This window comes from Nicotiana sylvestris, chromosome 2 (genome assembly GCF_000393655.2).
Source record: "Nicotiana sylvestris chromosome 2, ASM39365v2, whole genome shotgun sequence".
Taxonomy (NCBI): Eukaryota; Viridiplantae; Streptophyta; class Magnoliopsida; order Solanales; family Solanaceae; genus Nicotiana; species Nicotiana sylvestris.
In genome coordinates, this window is record NC_091058.1 from 78,877,722 (window position 1) to 78,897,109 (window position 19,388).

The following is a 19,388-nucleotide window of genomic DNA, read 5'->3' on the forward strand; positions in this document are numbered from 1 at the left end:
TTGTGGATATACACCCGCACCTGCGCCCCCAGGCTTTCTGTCCCAATCTCACATCTGCGACACACCTCCGCATCTGTGAACTCACAGGTGCGGAACACACTTCGCACCTACGATCACTGCCCAACTTTGCTTAGACCACACATGCAACCATTTCCCTGCTTCTATGGTCACACACCTACGGTCAAACTTGCGCAGGTGCGATTACACAAAAACTGGTGCACTTTAGCATCCTTTGAAGCTTGATTCGTTAACCATCTAGGACCCACCCAAGGCCGCTAAAACCTTAATCAAATGTACAAACATGTCCCAAAACACATTACTAACTTAGTCGAGGACTGAAAAAGATATACAAATTATACAACAAGAAGAACACCAAGATGAACAATCTTCAGAACAAAAAATAATATTTGACGCTAATATATTTGAACAAATAAAAGGAAAAGAATTGGATCTAAGTATAGACAAAATATTAGAAGTACCAACAATAAAGAATTGGTTTAAAAGACAAAAAGAAGAATACTATGTAGTAAGCCAAAGAGAACATATAATAGATTGTAAATACATCAAAGGTAAAGCACAAATACCAATTTTAAATAAAAGACTACTAAATAAAGAAATACAAGATATAAAAGCAAAAAATCCAATAAAATATGTACACTTAGGAGGAACGGAGATCCTAATAAAAGCATGTTTTAGGGAAGGAATAGATACCCCTATAGAAATATACTTGGCAGATGATAGGATTGTACAACCTATAGAAAAGAGTATAATAAGTGCTGTAAGAGGTAACTTAATATACCAAAAATTTAAATTTATAGTAAGTGCTAACTATTCAGTAGCAGTAGATGATAAAAATATAGATAAATCATTAGTATTATACTGGAAAATGTCTGGAATAGAATTAGCACCAGGAAGTAAAATATTCACAGCAAGATGTAAAAATCTATATGTCTTAACAACAAAACATAAGATAACAGCTAAAAATAAAATAAATAAAATAAAAATAGAAAATCCATTCGAAAGAATAGTATCAGTTATAGACAACAATGATTACAGTTATACAGAAATAGACATGGATGAAGATTTAGAAATAGTAAAAGAAAGATTAAGCACATCAAAACGAATAAATAATGAAATGCCAGAAACATCATCAAGAAGTACATCAAGAAGTACATCAAAAAGAATAAATTATACCACTCCACAAAAATTAATAGAACAAAAAATAGAAGAAATAAACCCACATCATTATTATATAACAGGAATAATGGACCAAAGAAAATATTTAATACTAATAAATACAGGGCAGGAAGAGAATTATGTTATAAGAGAACTAATACCAGAACAAGAGATAGTAACAATAGAACAACAAAATTCAGAACTACCAAAAGCGTTAAGAAAAAACGAAGAAACAACTGAAAAAGAATTAATTATTGGAGGAATACCAATATTAATAAATTTTAAAATATATCAAGGAGATAAAAATATTACACTAGGGATAAAATGGTTAGAAAAAGTCAAACCATATAAATTAGAAGATAGGCAATTAACAATAAGTTATGAAAATAAGAAAATAATAATAAAAAGAACTTTGATATAATGCCAAAGATATACATACTTTCCAAAATAATAGTAGAAGGATATTATAATAGATATTATACACCTATGGTGGATACAGGAGCAGAAGCTAATATGTGTAGACATAATTGTTTACCAGAAAGTAAATGGGAAAAGCTAAAAAACCCCATAGTAGTAACAGGATTTAATAATGAAGGTAGTATGATAACATATAAAGCAAGAAATATAAAAATACAAATATGGGATAAAATATTAACCATAGAAGAAATATATAGTTACGAATTCACAAATAAAGATATATTATTAGGAATGCCATTTTTAGATAAATTATACCCACATATTATAACAAAAACACATTGGTGGTTTACTACCCCGTGTAAACAAAAATTAGGAGCAAAAAGAGTAAATAATAAAGTAAGAAAAACAACACCCTGGATTAAAGGAAGTGAAAAGATTACCCAAAAATTAGAAAATGTAATACAAAGTAACCATAATATAGAGATAATCATTTTCTCAATAAATAAGATAAAACCACTACAAGATAAACTAGAATTACTATATAATGATAATCCACTCCAAGGATGGGAAAAACATCAAACAAAAATAAAGATTGAACTAATAGATGAAAATAGCATAATAACACAAAAACCTTTAAAATACAATTTTAATGATTTAACAGAATTTAAAATGCATATAAAAGAATTATTAGATAATAACTACATACAAGAAAGTAATAGTAAACATACTAGCCCAGCATTTATAGTAAATAAGCATAGTGAACAAAAAAGAGGAAAAAGCCGTATGGTTATAGATTATAGAAACTTAAATGCAAAAACAAAAACATATAATTATCCGATACCAAATAAAATACTGAAAATTAGACAAATACAAGGATATAACTATTTTAGTAAATTTGACTGTAAATCAGGATTTTACCATTTAAAACTAGAAGATGAATCTAAAAAGTTAACAGCATTCACAGTACCACAAGGATTTTACGAATGGAACGTATTACCTTTTGGATATAAAAATGCACCAGGTAGGTATCAACATTTTATGGATAATTACTTCAACCAATTAGAAAATTGTATAATATATATAGATGATATATTGCTATATTCTAGAACAGAGAACGAACATATAAAACTACTAGAAAAATTCATACACATTGTAGAAATATCAGGAATAAGTTTAAGTAAAAAGAAAGCAGAAGTAATGAAAAATCAAATAGAATTTTTAGGTATACAAATAGATAAAAACGGAATAAAAATGCAAACCCATGTAGTACAAAAAATAATTAACTTGAATGAAACACTTGATACAAAAAAGAAGTTACAATCATTTTTAGGATTGGTTAACCAAGTAAGAGAATATATTCCTAAATTAGCAGAAAACTTAAAACCATTACAGAAAAAATTAAAAAAGGACATAGAATATCATTTTGACGAAAAAGATAAAATACATATACAGAAGATAAAAAATATGTGTAAAAAATTACCAAAACTATATTTTCCAGATGAAAAGAAACAATTTACATATATTGTAGAAACTGATTCTAGTGATCACAGCTACGGAGGAGTTCTAAAATATAAATATGATAATGAAAAAATTGAACACCATTGTAGATATTATTCCGGATCATACACGGAACCACAATTAAAATGGGAAATAAATAGGAAAGAACTATTTGGATTATATAAATGTTTGTTAGCATTTGAGCCATATATTGTTTATAACAAATTTATAGTAAGAACAGATAATACACAAGTAAAATGGTGGATAACTCGGAAAGTACAGGATTCAGTAACTACAAAGGAAATAAGGAGACTTGTATTAAATATACAAAATTTTACATTTACAATTGAAGTAATACGGACTGACAAGAATGTTATTGCAGACTACCTATCAAGACAAAGGTACCCAAACAGATGAAAGCCAAGAATCAAAAGACATATTTACAATCCTTACTACTCTATCCTTACAGATGGAGAGTATGGGAAAAAGATTACAACAGCTAGAAAGTCAGCAGCATGACTATAAAAATGCGGAGCTAAGTCAATCGGAAGACTCTAAACTTCCAGAGGTAGAAGGAGACGTTGGGAAACTCCAAAAAACCCATAACACAGTTGCTTTATATACAGCTGCAGGTACAAGCAAACAAGTTAGCAAAAAGCCACATATCAATGTAAACCTAAATACCGTATTTGATAAGCCATTTACATCAAAAAAGCCAAGAGAAGCAATAGTTATAGCCCCACAAACTTCAACCTATGCTAATAGCCTACACCACAACAAAAAGGTATATAACCATATTACTCAAACATATATTGAGAATATATATAAAATCCAGACATTTCTGAACCTAAACCCTAGATCAACAACTACTACAGATCCAACACAAGATTATGTAACCCAAAAACTACAGGGATATAATAGGCTTATAGCCCAGCCAAAAACAAAAGCAAACCTAGTAAAAACATGTTACAACTACGGACTACTCAGCACAGTATATACCCATGACGGAGAAGAAATAATTGGAATACCAGAGCTATACAAAGCATTTGTCACCTTCAAGAGAATTACAAAAGGCAACCTATTCTTCATCAAATTCTATACAGCACCAGCGGAAATACTATATGATGAAATAAAACCCATAATACAGGTGATAAAAATAGGACTAACACGAGATATGATAATACCGGAAGAGATAGAGAAACAACCGGAGATACAGAAAATGGAGATACCAAGTTTCTATGCTAATAAAAGAATAATTGGTATAGCAACTATTATTCAAGAACTAGCTAACAATTATCTACAAGGAAATGCTATCTGGAGCTACTATTCCAGAGACCAGTTGATGATATATGCCAATTCAAAGGAACTACGCCAAGGAGATATGGATGAAGTCCAGAAATGGATTTTATCATTATTAAAGCCAGAAATGCAACCAACTACCAGAGCATTGAAAAAAGAATTTATTTCAAACGAGTTATTAACAAGATACTGCAAACTAGTAGGACACAAATATCCAGACCACATATGTTCAAAGTGCAACGGAGATGATAACTATGTACCAGAAGTCCAACTAGAATGAAGGTATCAACAAGAAGACAAAAGAAGAAGACAGCTACTGGAAACATATAATGTAAAGTAAATAGTACTAGTCGCATTCATGAACAGTAAAGGTCGTTCATGAATAGTAAGAGTCATAAAGTAAATAGTATATGTCATAATCATGAACAGTAAAGGTCGTTCATGAATAGTAAGAGTCATAAAGTAAATAGTATATGTCATAATCATGAACAGTAAAGGTCGTTCATGAATAGTAAGAGTCATAAAGTAAATAGTATATGTCATAATCATGAACAGTAAAGGTCGTTCATGAATAGTAGGAGTCATTTGTAAACAGTAAGAGTCGTTTTAATTTTCTTTATATAGAATGTAAATCTGAGGAAGGAGGACATCCTCAGACATCCTCATCCTCACTCTCTCTTTTATCTTCTCTCAATAAAATATCTAATTATATACAAACTTCAGAAAGCTATGGAGCATTCAAACGAGTTACAAAACCAGGTAAGTTTATTCATAATCATGTTTAACTAAACTCATATATTCCTTATAATCTCTTGAATATCATAATTGTTTATCATGTTATAGTACTGTTATAAAGAACATCTTGAGAAAGTTTGCCTGTCTAATAATGCTGAGAGTAGTTAAGCCCAGACTATGCCATCCTAAAGTGGAAACCAGTAGGCAAGGAAGCCGTTTAGGGGAGTACACAGAGTTGAGGCGCTGTTAGGGTAAATGATTGAAGCATGAAAAACATGGTAGTGACCAGAAAAGATTGTTCAGTATAACTTATTAAAATATGATAAACTCTATGATAAACAAAGAGGTTAGAGGGAATATGTTTAGTAAACACATGATAAGGATAAATAATAAATCTAAATGAACAACCACACGTATTTATTAGAAGAAAATATTGACTACAAAATACTTATGTTATATATCTTTAAGAGACTTAATAACGATGTTAAAAGAAAAATTTACGATATTTTAGTTACTTTTGAAATAATATATGTAATGGAACAAGCATTTACAGAACTAATTGTATCACATGAAATAGATATATTAGATCTATATGAACTAGATTTATATTCAGACTAATGATCACATATCAAGTTAATAAAATCTTTTTATAAATGAAACATAACACTTTTCATTATATAAGATTCTATAATACCCAGAAATGGAAACTTCTTAAAAACCTCAGTAACATAAATAGAAAAATAGATTGTGTTAAATACAATATTAAAACCTGCAAAGATATTATTAGATATAATAAATTACGTAATAAAGCTTTATTAACTATAGAAAATGAAATTGAATTTTATGAAGATAAACTTGAAAGTTATCAACACAGAAAAGAAATAACACTGAGAAATATAGAAACCATGGATATATGTATCAACAGGTATACATCTCAGTATTAATATGAACAAATCAAAAATTGATAGTTACAAATATTTTAAGTACTGGTTAGAAATTCTAAAACATATAAATATGTCAAAAATAATATTAGAAAAAAATATAGAAGAATATCAAAAAACTAAAGATATTAAATACTTAGAATACACACTTGAAAATATAAAAGAAATTTCAAGGTTAGCTACAGATAATCATGAAAAAGGAAAAAATATTAGTAAAAAATTTGGCATGTTGCAAAAGTAGAATAGCACCCCAATTTGGCTGCACAGATAAATATTACAAAAAAGAAGGAAAGAAAAAGAAATTTAAATCAAAATATTCAAAGTATAAATATAGGAAACCAAGAAGAAGATATTATGTAAAAAATTATAAACATAAAAAACCATATAGGAAAAAGAAAAAACTAACAGAATGTACTTGCTATAATTGTGGAAAGCTAGGACACTTAGCCAAAGATTGTAAATTACCAAAAAACCCAAAGAAGAAACAAATTACCGAAATATTGATAGATAATGATAAATATACACAAGTAGAATATGTAGATTATGAATTAAGCAGTGAAGACAGCATATATGAGATATCAGAAAACGAGTTCTCTGAAAATGAAATAAACAAGGACATAGAAGAGTCAGATGAAGAAAATTATGACTGAAAAAGATATACAAATTATACAACAAGAAGAACACCAAGATGAACAATCTTCAGAACAAAAAATAATATTTGACGCTAATATATTTGAACAAATAAAAGGAAAAGAATTGGATCTAAGTATAGACAAAATATTAGAAGTACCAACAATAAAGAATTGGTTTAAAAGACAAAAAGAAGAATACTATGTAGTAAGCCAAAGAGAACATATAATAGATTGTAAATACATCAAAGGTAAAGCACAAATACCAATTTTAAATAAAAGACTACTAAATAAAGAAATACAAGATATAAAAGCAAAAAATCCAATAAAATATGTACACTTAGGAGGAACGGAGATCCTAATAAAAGCATGTTTTAGGGAAGGAATAGATACCCCTATAGAAATATACTTGGCAGATGATAGGATTGTACAACCTATAGAAAAGAGTATAATAAGTGCTGTAAGAGGTAACTTAATATACCAAAAATTTAAATTTATAGTAAGTGCTAACTATTCAGTAGCAGTAGATGATAAAAATATAGATAAATCATTAGTATTATACTGGAAAATGTCTGGAATAGAATTAGCACCAGGAAGTAAAATATTCACAGCAAGATGTAAAAATCTATATGTCTTAACAACAAAACATAAGATAACAGCTAAAAATAAAATAAATAAAATAAAAATAGAAAATCCATTCGAAAGAATAGTATCAGTTATAGACAACAATGATTACAGTTATACAGAAATAGACATGGATGAAGATTTAGAAATAGTAAAAGAAAGATTAAGCACATCAAAACGAATAAATAATGAAATGCCAGAAACATCATCAAGAAGTACATCAAGAAGTACATCAAAAAGAATAAATTATACCACTCCACAAAAATTAATAGAACAAAAAATAGAAGAAATAAACCCACATCATTATTATATAACAGGAATAATGGACCAAAGAAAATATTTAATACTAATAAATACAGGGCAGGAAGAGAATTATGTTATAAGAGAACTAATACCAGAACAAGAGATAGTAACAATAGAACAACAAAATTCAGAACTACCAAAAGCGTTAAGAAAAAACGAAGAAACAACTGAAAAAGAATTAATTATTGGAGGAATACCAATATTAATAAATTTTAAAATATATCAAGGAGATAAAAATATTACACTAGGGATAAAATGGTTAGAAAAAGTCAAACCATATAAATTAGAAGATAGGCAATTAACAATAAGTTATGAAAATAAGAAAATAATAATAAAAAGAACTTTGATATAATGCCAAAGATATACATACTTTCCAAAATAATAGTAGAAGGATATTATAATAGATATTATACACCTATGGTGGATACAGGAGCAGAAGCTAATATGTGTAGACATAATTGTTTACCAGAAAGTAAATGGGAAAAGCTAAAAACCCCCATAGTAGTAACAGGATTTAATAATGAAGGAAGTATGATAACATATAAAGCAAGAAATATAAAAATACAAATATGGGATAAAATATTAACCATAGAAGAAATATATAGTTACGAATTCACAAATAAAGATATATTATTAGGAATGCCATTTTTAGATAAATTATACCCACATATTATAACAAAAACACATTGGTGGTTTACTACCCCGTGTAAACAAAAATTAGGAGCAAAAAGAGTAAATAATAAAGTAAGAAAAACAACACCCTGGATTAAAGGAAGTGAAAAGATTACCCAAAAATTAGAAAATGTAATACAAAGTAACCATAATATAGAGATAATCATTTTCTCAATAAATAAGATAAAACCACTACAAGATAAACTAGAATTACTATATAATGATAATCCACTCCAAGGATGGGAAAAACATCAAACAAAAATAAAGATTGAACTAATAGATGAAAATAGCATAATAACACAAAAACCTTTAAAATACAATTTTAATGATTTAACAGAATTTAAAATGCATATAAAAGAATTATTAGATAATAACTACATACAAGAAAGTAATAGTAAACATACTAGCCCAGCATTTATAGTAAATAAGCATAGTGAACAAAAAAGAGGAAAAAGCCGTATGGTTATAGATTATAGAAACTTAAATGCAAAAACAAAAACATATAATTATCCGATACCAAATAAAATACTGAAAATTAGACAAATACAAGGATATAACTATTTTAGTAAATTTGACTGTAAATCAGGATTTTACCATTTAAAACTAGAAGATGAATCTAAAAAGTTAACAGCATTCACAGTACCACAAGGATTTTACGAATGGAACGTATTACCTTTTGGATATAAAAATGCACCAGGTAGGTATCAACATTTTATGGATAATTACTTCAACCAATTAGAAAATTGTATAATATATATAGATGATATATTGCTATATTCTAGAACAGAGAACGAACATATAAAACTACTAGAAAAATTCATACACATTGTAGAAATATCAGGAATAAGTTTAAGTAAAAAGAAAGCAGAAGTAATGAAAAATCAAATAGAATTTTTAGGTATACAAATAGATAAAAACGGAATAAAAATGCAAACCCATGTAGTACAAAAAATAATTAACTTGAATGAAACACTTGATACAAAAAAGAAGTTACAATCATTTTTAGGATTGGTTAACCAAGTAAGAGAATATATTCCTAAATTAGCAGAAAACTTAAAACCATTACAGAAAAAATTAAAAACTAAAGATATTAAATACTTAGAATACACACTTGAAAATATAAAAGAAATTTCAAGGTTAATTTCGCTAGCTACAGATAATCATGAAAAAGCATTTAATTCCACAACTACATAAAAAAGATCCTATGAAAAATAAGATGAACTCAAACAACCCCCCCCCCCAAATTGGTATCAGAGCTATGAAAAATAAACATTTATATTAAGAAGCAAATCATGAAAAATAACACTGACATTAATAGTACAAACCCGCAAAACAGTGAAACAATCAAAATAACTAAGAAATCGCAGAAAATTAGGAAGAAACTAAAGAAACTATATATAGAATATGAATACTTAAGTATCACAAAAATAAACAAAGCTAGGCTGTCCAAATTAATCGATATAATATCTAAAACAGAATATAAATATGTTTGTTATCTAAAGGATAAAAGATGAATAAAGAAGAATTCGCATTAGAAGAGAAAACATATGAGAATCCAGAAGGATTAAAAATAACAATAATATTTTCTAACTTAGGAAGAAGATATAAAAAAATAGGAAATAACCTAAACTTAATGTTAGAAAAAGAAACTGTAAAACTAGAGGATAGTTTAACCGCCATGGTTAGAATAACAAAAGAAAACGAAGAAATAGATAGAAAACGAGAGATTAAAGAAATACAACAGCAAGCTAAAGAAAAAATACAACAGATAGAGGAAGTAAAAAACACTAAAATAACAGAATTAGAAAAAGAATTAGAGATGCTAAAACAGATGTATGCAAATAAACTAAAAGAAAAGGAAAAACGTAAAGAAGAAGAAGAAGAACTAAAACTAACAAATGAGATAGAAAGATTCAAATTACAGTTAGAAGAAGTACAGGAGAGTCCATCAAAAATAAGTATAAACGAAATAAATGACCAAAGTGATAAAGACACAGAACTAGGAGAAAACTATTCAGAAACAAGTGAAACATACACAGAACTTATAGAAAAAACAGAAAAGATAAAAATAAACCCAGAAATAAATACAGGAGATATGAACGAAGATAAACCTAGCATATCAGGAATAAAAAATCCAAAACAATTAAACCCAACCTATTACAGAGTAAGTTATGATGCATATGACAGAAACAAAACATTATGGGATAAAAGGTTAAATAAGAAATGGGCACCAAGACAGATAACTGAACAATATAATTTTTTAGATCTAGATTGTGTAGCAGATATAAATAAAACAATACAATTATGGATAGGATATATCTCAAAACAACTAATAGATAATAAAATAACAATAACGGAAACACCAGGATATATAGAAAGAACATTAATAGGAACTGTAAAATTATGGTTACAAAATTTATCAAGTGAAAGCTTAGACACATTAAGGAGTAATAAAAAACTTGACGGTACAACTACAACAACAGTTACAGATATATTAAATAAATATGAAATAGCAATAAGAAATGAATTTAGTAGTATGACAACAGAAGTAGAAGAACAAAATAAAGAAAAAATTACAAATAGAAATTTAATGACAAAATTAGCAATATGTAATATGTGTTATATAGATGAATATACTTGTGCATTTAGAGACTATTATTATAAAGGAACATATAGTCCAGATGAAAGTAAAGAGATAAGAAAATTATATTTTACAAAATTACCAGAACCCTTTAGCTCAAAAATAATAAAAAGTTGGAACGAAGCAGGACTAGCAGATACATTAGGAGTAAGGATAAAATTTCTACAAAACTGGTTTATAGAATTATGTGAAAAATATAAAGAAAACATGAAAATGGAAAAAATATTAGTAAAAAATTTGGCATGTTGCAAAAGTAGAATAGCACCCCAATTTGGCTGCACAGATAAATATTACAAAAAAGAAGGAAAGAAAAAGAAATTTAAATCAAAATATTCAAAGTATAAATATAGGAAACCAAGAAGAAGATATTATGTAAAAAATTATAAACATAAAAAACCATATAGGAAAAAGAAAAAACTAACAGAATGTACTTGCTATAATTGTGGAAAGCTAGGACACTTAGCCAAAGATTGTAAATTACCAAAAAACCCAAAGAAGAAACAAATTACCGAAATATTGATAGATAATGATAAATATACACAAGTAGAATATGTAGATTATGAATTAAGCAGTGAAGACAGCATATATGAGATATCAGAAAACGAGTTCTCTGAAAATGAAATAAACAAGGATATAGAAGAGTCAGATGAAGAAAATTATGACTGAAAAAGATATACAAATTATACAACAAGAAGAACACCAAGATGAACAATCTTCAGAACAAAAAATAATATTTGACGCTAATATATTTGAACAAATAAAAGGAAAAGAATTGGATCTAAGTATAGACAAAATATTAGAAGTACCAACAATAAAGAATTGGTTTAAAAGACAAAAAGAAGAATACTATGTAGTAAGCCAAAGAGAACATATAATAGATTGTAAATACATCAAAGGTAAAGCACAAATACCAATTTTAAATAAAAGACTACTAAATAAAGAAATACAAGATATAAAAGCAAAAAATCCAATAAAATATGTACACTTAGGAGGAACGGAGATCCTAATAAAAGCATGTTTTAGGGAAGGAATAGATACCCCTATAGAAATATACTTGGCAGATGATAGGATTGTACAACCTATAGAAAAGAGTATAATAAGTGCTGTAAGAGGTAACTTAATATACCAAAAATTTAAATTTATAGTAAGTGCTAACTATTCAGTAGCAGTAGATGATAAAAATATAGATAAATCATTAGTATTATACTGGAAAATGTCTGGAATAGAATTAGCACCAGGAAGTAAAATATTCACAGCAAGATGTAAAAATCTATATGTCTTAACAACAAAACATAAGATAACAGCTAAAAATAAAATAAATAAAATAAAAATAGAAAATCCATTCGAAAGAATAGTATCAGTTATAGACAACAATGATTACAGTTATACAGAAATAGACATGGATGAAGATTTAGAAATAGTAAAAGAAAGATTAAGCACATCAAAACGAATAAATAATGAAATGCCAGAAACATCATCAAGAAGTACATCAAGAAGTACATCAAAAAGAATAAATTATACCACTCCACAAAAATTAATAGAACAAAAAATAGAAGAAATAAACCCACATCATTATTATATAACAGGAATAATGGACCAAAGAAAATATTTAATACTAATAAATACAGGGCAGGAAGAGAATTATGTTATAAGAGAACTAATACCAGAACAAGAGATAGTAACAATAGAACAACAAAATTCAGAACTACCAAAAGCGTTAAGAAAAAACGAAGAAACAACTGAAAAAGAATTAATTATTGGAGGAATACCAATATTAATAAATTTTAAAATATATCAAGGAGATAAAAATATTACACTAGGGATAAAATGGTTAGAAAAAGTCAAACCATATAAATTAGAAGATAGGCAATTAACAATAAGTTATGAAAATAAGAAAATAATAATAAAAAGAACTTTGATATAATGCCAAAGATATACATACTTTCCAAAATAATAGTAGAAGGATATTATAATAGATATTATACACCTATGGTGGATACAGGAGCAGAAGCTAATATGTGTAGACATAATTGTTTACCAGAAAGTAAATGGGAAAAGCTAAAAAACCCCATAGTAGTAACAGGATTTAATAATGAAGGAAGTATGATAACATATAAAGCAAGAAATATAAAAATACAAATATGGGATAAAATATTAACCATAGAAGAAATATATAGTTACGAATTCACAAATAAAGATATATTATTAGGAATGCCATTTTTAGATAAATTATACCCACATATTATAACAAAAACACATTGGTGGTTTACTACCCCGTGTAAACAAAAATTAGGAGCAAAAAGAGTAAATAATAAAGTAAGAAAAACAACACCCTGGATTAAAGGAAGTGAAAAGATTACCCAAAAATTAGAAAATATAATACAAAGTAACCATAATATAGAGATAATCATTTTCTCAATAAATAAGATAAAACCACTACAAGATAAACTAGAATTACTATATAATGATAATCCACTCCAAGGATGGGAAAAACATCAAACAAAAATAAAGATTGAACTAATAGATGAAAATAGCATAATAACACAAAAACCTTTAAAATACAATTTTAATGATTTAACAGAATTTAAAATGCATATAAAAGAATTATTAGATAATAACTACATACAAGAAAGTAATAGTAAACATACTAGCCCAGCATTTATAGTAAATAAGCATAGTGAACAAAAAAGAGGAAAAAGCCGTATGGTTATAGATTATAGAAACTTAAATGCAAAAACAAAAACATATAATTATCCGATACCAAATAAAATACTAAAAATTAGACAAATACAAGGATATAACTATTTTAGTAAATTTGACTGTAAATCAGGATTTTACCATTTAAAACTAGAAGATGAATCTAAAAAGTTAACAGCATTCACAGTACCACAAGGATTTTACGAATGGAACGTATTACCTTTTGGATATAAAAATGCACCAGGTAGGTATCAACATTTTATGGATAATTACTTCAACCAATTAGAAAATTGTATAATATATATATAGATGATATATTGCTATATTCTAGAACAGAGAACGAACATATAAAACTACTAGAAAAATTCATACACATTGTAGAAATATCAGGAATAAGTTTAAGTAAAAAGAAAGCAGAAGTAATGAAAAATCAAATAGAATTTTTAGGTATACAAATAGATAAAAACGGAATAAAAATGCAAACCCATGTAGTACAAAAAATAATTAACTTGAATGAAACACTTGATACAAAAAAGAAGTTACAATCATTTTTAGGATTGGTTAACCAAGTAAGAGAATATATTCCTAAATTAGCAGAAAACTTAAAACCATTACAGAAAAAATTAAAAAAGGACATAGAATATCATTTTGACGAAAAAGATAAAATACATATACAGAAGATAAAAAATATGTGTAAAAAATTACCAAAACTATATTTTCCAGATGAAAAGAAACAATTTACATATATTGTAGAAACTGATTCTAGTGATCACAGCTACGGAGGAGTTCTAAAATATAAATATGATAATGAAAAAATTGAACACCATTGTAGATATTATTCCGGATCATACACGGAACCACAATTAAAATGGGAAATAAATAGGAAAGAACTATTTGGATTATATAAATGTTTGTTAGCATTTGAGCCATATATTGTTTATAACAAATTTATAGTAAGAACAGATAATACACAAGTAAAATGGTGGATAACTCGGAAAGTACAGGATTCAGTAACTACAAAGGAAATAAGGAGACTTGTATTAAATATACAAAATTTTACATTTACAATTGAAGTAATACGGACTGACAAGAATGTTATTGCAGACTACCTATCAAGACAAAGGTACCCAAACAGATGAAAGCCAAGAATCAAAAGACATATTTACAATCCTTACTACTCTATCCTTACAGATGGAGAGTATGGGAAAAAGATTACAACAGCTAGAAAGTCAGCAGCATGACTATAAAAATGCGGAGCTAAGTCAATCGGAAGACTCTAAACTTCCAGAGGTAGAAGGAGACGTTGGGAAACTCCAAAAAACCCATAACACAGTTGCTTTATATACAGCTGCAGGTACAAGCAAACAAGTTAGCAAAAAGCCACATATCAATGTAAACCTAAATACCGTATTTGATAAGCCATTTACATCAAAAAAGCCAAGAGAAGCAATAGTTATAGCCCCACAAACTTCAACCTATGCTAATAGCCTACACCACAACAAAAAGGTATATAACCATATTACTCAAACATATATTGAGAATATATATAAAATCCAGACATTTCTGAACCTAAACCCTAGATCAACAACTACTACAGATCCAACACAAGATTATGTAACCCAAAAACTACAGGGATATAATAGGCTTATAGCCCAGCCAAAAACAAAAGCAAACCTAGTAAAAACATGTTACAACTACGGACTACTCAGCACAGTATATACCCATGACGGAGAAGAAATAATTGGAATACCAGAGCTATACAAAGCATTTGTCACCTTCAAGAGAATTACAAAAGGCAACCTATTCTTCATCAAATTCTATACAGCACCAGCGGAAATACTATATGATGAAATAAAACCCATAATACAGGTGATAAAAATAGGACTAACACGAGATATGATAATACCGGAAGAGATAGAGAAACAACCGGAGATACAGAAAATGGAGATACCAAGTTTCTATGCTAATAAAAGAATAATTGGTATAGCAACTATTATTCAAGAACTAGCTAACAATTATCTACAAGGAAATGCTATCTGGAGCTACTATTCCAGAGACCAGTTGATGATATATGCCAATTCAAAGGAACTACGCCAAGGAGATATGGATGAAGTCCAGAAATGGATTTTATCATTATTAAAGCCAGAAATGCAACCAACTACCAGAGCATTGAAAAAAGAATTTATTTCAAACGAGTTATTAACAAGATACTGCAAACTAGTAGGACACAAATATCCAGACCACATATGTTCAAAGTGCAACGGAGATGATAACTATGTACCAGAAGTCCAACTAGAATGAAGGTATCAACAAGAAGACAAAAGAAGAAGACAGCTACTGGAAACATATAATGTAAAGTAAATAGTACTAGTCGCATTCATGAACAGTAAAGGTCGTTCATGAATAGTAAGAGTCATAAAGTAAATAGTATATGTCATAATCATGAACAGTAAAGGTCGTTCATGAATAGTAAGAGTCATAAAGTAAATAGTATATGTCATAATCATGAACAGTAAAGGTCGTTCATGAATAGTAGGAGTCATTTGTAAACAGTAAGAGTCGTTTTAATTTTCTTTATATAGAATGTAAATCTGAGGAAGGAGGACATCCTCAGACATCCTCATCCTCACCTTCTCTCTCTTATCTTCTCTCAATAAAATATCTAATTATATACAAACTTCAGAAAGCTATGGAGCATTCAAACGAGTTACAAAACCAGGTAAGTTTATTTATAATCATGTTTAACTAAACTCTTATATTCCTTATAATCTCTTGAATATCATAATTGTTTATCATGTTATAGTACTGTTATAAAGAACATCTTGAGAAAGTTTGCCTGTCTAATAATGCTGAGAGTAGTTAAGCCCAGACTATGCCATCCTAAAGTGGAAACCAGTAGGCAAGGAAGCCGTTTAGGGGAGTACACAGAGTTGAGGCGCTGTTAGGGTAAATGATTGAAGCATGAAAAACATGGTAGTGACCAGAAAAGATTGTTCAGTATAACTTATTAAAATATGATAAACTCTATGATAAACAAAGAGGTTAGAGGGAATATGTTTAGTAAACACATGATAAGGATAAATAATAAATCTAAATGAACAACCACACGTATTTATTAGAAGAAAATATTGACTACAAAATACTTATGTTATATATCTTTAAGAGACTTAATAACGATGTTAAAAGAAAAATTTACGATATTTTAGTTACTTTTGAAATAATATATGTAATGGAACAAGCATTTACAGAACTAATTGTATCACATGAAATAGATATATTAGATCTATATGAACTAGATTTATATTCAGACTAATGATCACATATCAAGTTAATAAAATCTTTTTATAAATGAAACATAACACTTTTCATTATATAAGATTCTATAATACCCAGAAATGGAAACTTCTTAAAAACCTCAGTAACATAAATAGAAAAATAGATTGTGTTAAATACAATATTAAAACCTGCAAAGATATTATTAGATATAATAAATTACGTAATAAAGCTTTATTAACTATAGAAAATGAAATTGAATTTTATGAAGATAAACTTGAAAGTTATCAACACAGAAAAGAAATAACACTGAGAAATATAGAAACCATGGATATATGTATCAACAGGTATACATCTCAGTATTAATATGAACAAATCAAAAATTGATAGTTACAAATATTTTAAGTACTGGTTAGAAATTCTAAAACATATAAATATGTCAAAAATAATATTAGAAAAAAATATAGAAGAATATCAAAAAACTAAAGATATTAAATACTTAGAATACACACTTGAAAATATAAAAGAAATTTCAAGGTTAATTTCGCTAGCTACAGATAATCATGAAAAAGCATTTAATTCCACAACTACATAAAAAAGATCCTATGAAAAATAAGATGAACTCAAACAACCCCCTTTTACTTAAACTTATTCCTGATATTTCTACAATGTGTATGAATTTTTCTAGTAGTTTTATATGTTCGTTCTCTGTTCTAGAATATAGCAATATATCATCTATATATATTATACAATTTTCTAATTGGTTGAAGTAATTATCCATAAAATGTTGATACCTACCTGGTGCATTTTTATATCCAAAAGGTAATACGTTCCATTCGTAAAATCCTTGTGGTACTGTGAATGCTGTTAACTTTTTAGATTCATCTTCTAGTTTTAAATGGTAAAATCCTGATTTACAGTCAAATTTACTAAAATAGTTATATCCTTGTATTTGTCTAATTTTTAGTATTTTATTTGGTATCGGATAATTATATGTTTTTGTTTTTGCATTTAAGTTTCTATAATCTATAACCATACGGCTTTTTCCTCTTTTTTGTTCACTATGCTTATTTACTATAAATGCTGGGCTAGTATGTTTACTATTACTTTCTTGTATGTAGTTATTATCTAATAATTCTTTTATATGCATTTTAAATTCTGTTAAATCATTAAAATTGTATTTTAAAGGTTTTTGTGTTATTATGCTATTTTCATCTATTAGTTCAATCTTTATTTTTGTTTGATGTTTTTCCCATCCTTGGAGTGGATTATCATTATATAGTAATTCTAGTTTATCTTGTAGTGGTTTTATCTTATTTATTGAGAAAATGATTATCTCTATATTATGGTTACTTTGTATTATATTTTCTAATTTTTGGGTAATCTTTTCACTTCCTTTAATCCAGGGTGTTGTTTTTCTTACTTTATTATTTACTCTTTTTGCTCCTAATTTTTGTTTACACGGGGTAGTAAACCACCAATGTGTTTTTGTTATAATATGTGGGTATAATTTATCTAAAAATGGCATTCCTAATAATATATCTTTATTTGTGAATTCGTAACTATATATTTCTTCTATGGTTAATATTTTATCCCATATTTGTATTTTTATATTTCTTGCTTTATATGTTATCATACTACCTTCATTATTAAATCCTGTTACTACTATGGGGTTTTTTAGCTTTTCCCATTTACTTTCTGGTAAACAATTATGTCTACACATATTAGCTTCTGCTCCTGTATCCACCATAGGTGTATAATATCTATTATAATATCCTTCTACTATTATTTTGGAAAGTATGTATATCTTTGGCATTATATCAAAGTTCTTTTTATTATTATTTTCTTATTTTCATAACTTATTGTTAATTGCCTATCTTCTAATTTATATGGTTTGACTTTTTCTAACCATTTTATCCCTAGTGTAATATTTTTATCTCCTTGATATATTTTAAAATTTATTAATATTGGTATTCCTCCAATAATTAATTCTTTTTCAGTTGTTTCTTCGTTTTTTCTTAACGCTTTTGGTAGTTCTGAATTTTGTTGTTCTATTGTTACTATCTCTTGTTCTGGTATTAGTTCTCTTATAACATAATTCTCTTCCTGCCCTGTATTTATTAGTATTAAATATTTTCTTTGGTCCATTATTCCTGTTATATAATAATGATGTGGGTTTATTTCTTCTATTTTTTGTTCTATTAATTTTTGTGGAGTGGTATAATTTATTCTTTTTGATGTACTTCTTGATGTACTTCTTGATGATGTTTCTGGCATTTCATTATTTATTCGTTTTGATGTGCTTAATCTTTCTTTTACTATTTCTAAATCTTCATCCATGTCTATTTCTGTATAACTGTAATCATTGTTGTCTATAACTGATACTATTCTTTCGAATGGATTTTCTATTTTTATTTTATTTATTTTATTTTTAGCTGTTATCTTATGTTTTGTTGTTAAGACATATAGATTTTTACATCTTGC